We start from the raw sequence: 6,210 nt of genomic DNA on the forward strand, positions 1-6,210 counted from the left end.
CTGACTAGAACCTAGTTGGATACAGCCTAATACAAACTTTGTTTTTACATGATGTTAATCAGGGGCAGCTTTTTTTAGTCAATCAAAATGTTTTAATTGAGTTTACCTGATTGATTGATTGATTGATTGAGCATTGTAGCCCTAGTTATAAGCATGTTATTTAAAAGTAACACACTTGAATTTATGGAGTAGGGAGGGGAGGAATGCTGTTCCCTACACCTCCTCCCAAAGTATTATTTGATAAAATATCCCCCCGTTCAGGATGCTCAATTTTCTAAAGGGTTATGGTGGCTGTTGTTTTTAATGCTACCAATCATACATCTCAAGACGATTCACGAAAAGCAAACCCATGACTAAGTGTCTAAAGCAGAACCATGACAACATGCAGAATCCATAAATGGGCAGTTTGAACGCAGGATCACATTACAGCAAGGAAAACTGAAGCACAATCCAATGTACGTTTACCTGGAAGGAAGTCTCACTATGTTCAGTGAGGGCATACCCCCAGGTATGTCTGCATTGGATTACAACATAAGGCATGTTTTTTTTCCTTAAAAAAAAGGATTGCAGGGTGTGAGTGGACTTCTCACACATCAAGAAAGTGCCAGTGGACTAGGAATCATGGCCCCAGCAACTATTGCTCCTTTCTGTATGGGCAACCACCTGTGTCTTCATCCATTGCAGTACAAGAGGCAAAACGCTCCAGCAGGAGACCCTGTCCCTAGAGATGCAGCAATGCGGGGAAAACTTCAGCTATGCATTTCTTGAGTGTCGTGAAGCTCTTAAAGACACAGGAGTTTGTCCACTAAAATTAAGGCAACTGTCAGCTTCTCGGCAAACTCTGTCCCACTTCACAAGAATTTCACACGGACGGCTGAGATGATTGCCTACGGTGAAGTTGTTCGCTCCTCACTGCAAAATCACCTTTGCATCATTCAGACAACACACACTTTATTTATTATAAAGGATTTATACGTCACCTTTCTGATACCTATGTAGTATTATTACTCAAGGCGGCATCACTTGAGTTCTTTTGACGGGTGACTCAACCACCCACCCACCCCACCCTGATTGAATGTGTGTACCAAATCCATTGGGGGGTAAACATTGCTCTGAGATGATAGGAAAGGTGTATCAATCTTGTCTGGTATCGAATGGCTCATTCACACAGGCAAGCGAACCCTTGCAGTCATCAAAGGATAGACTTGCCCTCTACACCTGTCCATCAATCTAAGTTGATCTGTGTTCCTCTCCCTGCGAGCTGAGGTTGTTCTTGGGGAGGAAGGGAAACCATAGAGAAAATGTAGCAAATTCCCTTTAGGTAAGGTTGGTGGGCCTGCCTCTGAGAGGCTTTCTGTGCCTTTAAGAGTAGAAAAAGCCACACCCGGTAAGAATTTCTCTCCCATGCAAGCCTTGAAGGTACAAGGGGATTCTGAGTCTAGATCTGGCAGCCCTGCATTTGGGGCTCTCTGTTGAACCAACAGTCATGCTAGAAACCAGAAAGAGTTGAGAGCAGCGAGGGAAAACGTTTTGCTTTTGCCGTTTTAAGTAATCTGCCATCTTTGGGTAGGGCAGAGCTTTCTCCTGCGGCTTTCACAGGTGCATGAGGACAAACAAAAATTCAACAGGTGAAGCCTTCACCATCACTGTGAAAAGCTGCACCTGTTCAACTTCCACCCACCACGGAGTGGTTAAAAGTGCAAGAGCCCCACAGGAGAGGGGGTGAGGGGTGGCATATTTAATAGTGTCGTGATGAATTTTGGTACTGAAAGCATTAAAACATCTCTAAGCCTTGCTTCCTCCCCCCCCTGTGCATGGATACAAACAACCCTTGGGATGGAAGAAGTCATATAAGGGCTAAAAGCCATCTTGTACATTTACACAGACTAAGGAGAATAGGAATAGGGGCATTTTGTCAGCAGCATTAAAGCTAGAAGAAGCTGTTTTGGAATAAACAGACGTATACCGACATGTGTGGCACACTCAAAGGCAAAGTATTAGTTTTTATGCCAATTAAATCACTTTCTTTCCCTATTGTGAAAGCTCTCTGCCGCACCTGGGCAGAGGAAGTGGAAATATTCTGGTGGTGCTTACAAGACTTAAATTTGCACACACAGAGAGACATCTTGGAACCAGCTGAGTATTTTATTCTCTGTAAGCGTCTAAGGTTAAATATGGAATGCAACTTTTGAAACACGGGGAGGAGAGTGCCTGCCACGCTGGGAAAAGTGGATCCTGTGGTCATGGAGGCAGAATTGGTGCAGCTGGTCTGGAGAGGTGGCACTGATTCTATTTTCTTAGGCTGCATCCTAGAATTTTCGGGTGAATGGGGTTGGGGGGGAAGGGGAACATAAGGGGAGGGGGAGGGGATTAATTAACCAACAAAGGAACCTTTTTTTAAAAAAAGAAAAAAATAATTAATTACAAGAAAATTGTTATTAATGGTTATTAATGATTATTATTATTATTATTATTATGGTTAATAAAAATGTCCCGACCCCAGTCCTCCTTGCTATGGAGGTGGGACTGGGCAAAAAAAACAATCCATTATTTACTCTGTAACATAATGTAAATAAGACTTCAATAAACTTTATTTCAAACAAAAATATCTCCTCTTCATGACCATAGAAGCAGAGTTCCCTGTGAGATAGGATCTAAATGGATTGATAGGTATCAGAGTATAGATTAGGCTACTATAAAACTCATATTATGAGCTGCAATGATTCCTTCCTCACCAGGCAGGGATGGGACTCTGGGAGAGACTGCCTGAATTCCTTGAGAGCCACTGCCACTTTGCATAGACACTTCTGAGCTAAATGGACCAGTAGTTCGATTCATTAAAACGTAGCTTCCTTTCCAGCTGTAAGAGGGGGATCACTCTGTGTGTGCTCAGAGGCACTATCATCTTTATTATTATCACTTTGCACGTTTTGGGGCTGAGGTGGAAGGACCCCCTGGCTCTCTGAGAAAATGGAACAATAAAGTGATGGCCATTGTGATGGAGCGACAGGATCCAAGCTGGGATAGCTCGGTCGGTAAAGCATGAGACTCCTAATTTCAAGGTTGTGGGTTCAAGCCTCATGTTGGGCAAAAGGTTCCTGCATTGCAGGGGGTTGGACTAGATGATCCTGGTGGTCCTTCTAACTCTACAGTTCTATGATCTCCAGGGAGTAGAGTGCAAGAAGCTTCAAGGAGCCAGTGTAGTGTAGTGGTTAGAGTAGCCTGGAGACCAGAGTTCAAATCTCCACTCAGCCATGAAGCTCACTAGCACCTGAGTGAAGATGGACCAGAGGACAAGGCTGGAAGGCAGGAGAACTCTGGATCTTTCCCCATTCCTTATGGGTGCATTTCCCTGTGACTCCATTTCCCCAGTCTCCATCAGGAACCAACGATGTCAATATAAGAGAGCTAATGGGCTACACTAACCTGAGAAAAGAAGGGAAGGCCTAGCGATAAGAGCACCCTCCTCCTCCTGGCAAATGCGGAATGGGTTAATGGTCACCATGGCAATGAGCTGGGAATATGGTACCTTGGATGCACACGTGGCAACGGAGGAACTGGCAGAAACTGTGCCGCATAGAGAAGACGGGAGGGGGGAATGGAGGGGGATTGTGGAATCAGGAAGGATGCAATGAATGTGGAATGTGCAGGGAGAGATCAGGGAGAGTGAGGATTCACTTTGATGAGGGAAGAGAGCCGAAGAGAAATAATAGGAGGAGGAAATACAGGAGCAGCTGGTGCAGGCAGCTGAATAAAGCAAATGTGTTTGGAGGAGTGTGAGATTTTGGGGTACAGGATCAGTGGCGGCGGGGAGAGTTCTGGAGAAGGGGAAAGAGATGAAAAGAAAAGGCTAGGAGGAGGTGGGTAGATTGCGGGAACAACAACTGCTGCTAATAGGAGGAGGAAATCAGATGCAGGGGGGGCGTGGAGAAAAGGGAAAGGAGGAAAAACAAGCTGGGGCTGCAGAAAAGGGGGGAAATGCGGCAAGAGGAATAGGAGGAACACGGGGTGGGGGAGAGAAGTCTGGGAGACCAAAAAGAGTGGGGGCAAGAGGGAACGATGGGGATGGTTGCATCAAAAGCATCTAGGGTTCTGCAGGGGGGAAGATTTTTGGCAGTGAATGTGGGGGAAATGGATCAGAGGAGCAAGGAAGGAGAACCTCTGCTGGGATGGGAGGGGGGATCAATTAAACAGGAACTGAGGGGAAAAGAGCATGAGTCTAGTTAGCAATATTTTTTGCCGGAGGGAGAGATAGAATCTAGGCAGAATTAACTACGGAGAAGTGGGGAGGGTGGGAGAGCAGATACGGGGGAAGACATTAGGGCGACAGGATGTGGGGGAGGAAATTAGAGGAAGAAAGTGAAGAGGAGGAGGAGGGCGAAGAGAAGAATAAATCTCCTGTCTGAGAGATTGGAGGTGGGGAGGAAGACTGAGTGGGTGCAGGTGGAAGGGAAGTCACGGAACAAAGAAGGGATAAGGTTGGGGTTGTGGGAAGGCCGCCAGTGGAAGATGTGTGATCCAAGGTAGCTACTGTTAGGGATGCAGGAGAAATCAGATTCAGTTACCACTTAAAGGCAAACTTACTTAATTTGCTATTTCTGAACAATACGTGAAACAAAACTAAGCCACCCATCAAAATCCACACTTCTCTGAATTTTGCAAGGCAGCTCTCCATAGAAGTAACGTGCACATAGGCTATGGCCTAGGGTACAAATGTGCTTATAAATGCATGTATTAGTGAAAGGCAACCTACAGAAATACATGATGTTAGGGGAAATTGCTTTGCAAAAAATGGGTATACCAGGCAAAATTGCATACAGAAAGATGTACATTAGGACAATTCACACTGAGAAGTTGATGAATTTTCATGGGGACGTTGAAAAAAACAAAACACAGATAGATGTAGAAATTTAGAGAACAGAAGACTGGAAAACTTGCCATAGTGCAAAGGCAGTTAATACCTTTTTTATTTTAAAAAAATTGTATACTGGTTAATCACAGTTGTCTCTAAGCAGTGTACAGGAGACCCGATGCAATAAGACTAAAAATGAGTTACAACCATAAAATCAGAATTCAATTTAAAAGTTTGTCTTCAATATGTGCCAGAAGTTCAACAGGGAGGTGGATATAAGAAGAACCCTACTGGATCAGGCCAATGGCCCATCTAAGTCCAGCCTCCTGCGTGCACAGTGGCCAACCAGATGCCCGTGGAAAGCCCACAGGCAGGATATAAATGCAACAGGGCATTATTCCCACTTGCAATTCCCAGAAGCTGGTGTTCAGAGGCATGCCACATCCAACAATGAATTTCAAAAGAAGGCAGTTGTTTGTAGTCAGGTGTTGAGTTGTTGTTGTTGTTGGTGGTGGTGGTATGTGTGTTTTACTACTTAGCTACAATCAGCCAAGAAGCTGGAGATGCAAGACCGTGGTAAACATGTTCTAACGTTACAGCTGACCCCCTTCCTATTTGGTGCTATGCAAATTTACAGGAGGTCATGACCTAGGATGTAAATAAATGACTGTAATTGCCCAGTGAGAAATGGAAGCATACAGTGGATGCAGAGTTGAGGAAATAGGTTGGAGAGCGCTCCCGGTATGGAAGCCTGGGAAAGGTTCTGCAGCGAAATTAATGGGATGCAAAGAAGATCGAGAAGAGTGGAGGTTCAGTGGATGTGTAAGTGTGCCTGGGGAACAGGAAGAGCTGTTGAAGAAATGCAAGAAAAGGAAGAGATCAGAATCATGAAGGCACTATTGGGTCAAAAGGATTAAAATGGTTCATGGCTCACATTTTGCAGAAGGACCCTCACAACAGTTTTATCTCCGCTACAAACTTACATTGGCTTTTAATTTCCAAGAAACCCAGGAATTGAAGTTTGGTGACGATGCTGAGATCAACACATGGAATTACAATTCCGAGAATTTCTTATGCTTTTTCTAGAGGAAATAACATAAATCAAGATAAGGGTGGAGTCCTATGCACTCTTATCTAAGAGAAAACCTCATAGAACAAAGCGGGATCTCCTTCTGAGTAAACATCACACTGCATGGTCACCCCCAAACTGTCACTATCTTGATGGAGGGATTCAGCTACATACCAAAAAGTTAGGTTTGCCCAAATAAAGTGGATTTTGGAACAACAAATCCACTTTTTAAAAAAATCAAATATTTTGCAGTTAGGAAAGTGACAGAGAAATGCGCTAAAAAGCGTGG

At 44.3% G+C, this 6,210-nt stretch overlaps 1 long non-coding RNA gene across 1 annotated transcript; it reads right to left on the reverse strand.

The window, feature by feature from the left end:
* Nucleotides 1–558: 558 nt before the first annotated feature.
* On the reverse strand, nt 559–5,932 carry LOC128399840 (uncharacterized). Its single transcript, XR_008327273.1, has 2 exons — nt 5,836–5,932; nt 559–1,272 (listed from the first exon to the last, which is right to left on the reverse strand). It is a non-coding gene; the product is annotated as an uncharacterized LOC128399840 (long non-coding RNA).
* Between the last annotated feature and the right edge of the window lie 278 nt (nt 5,933–6,210).

The sequence above is a fragment of the Podarcis raffonei genome, chromosome 13 (assembly GCF_027172205.1).
Source record: "Podarcis raffonei isolate rPodRaf1 chromosome 13, rPodRaf1.pri, whole genome shotgun sequence".
NCBI classification, from domain to species: domain Eukaryota; kingdom Metazoa; phylum Chordata; class Lepidosauria; order Squamata; family Lacertidae; genus Podarcis; species Podarcis raffonei.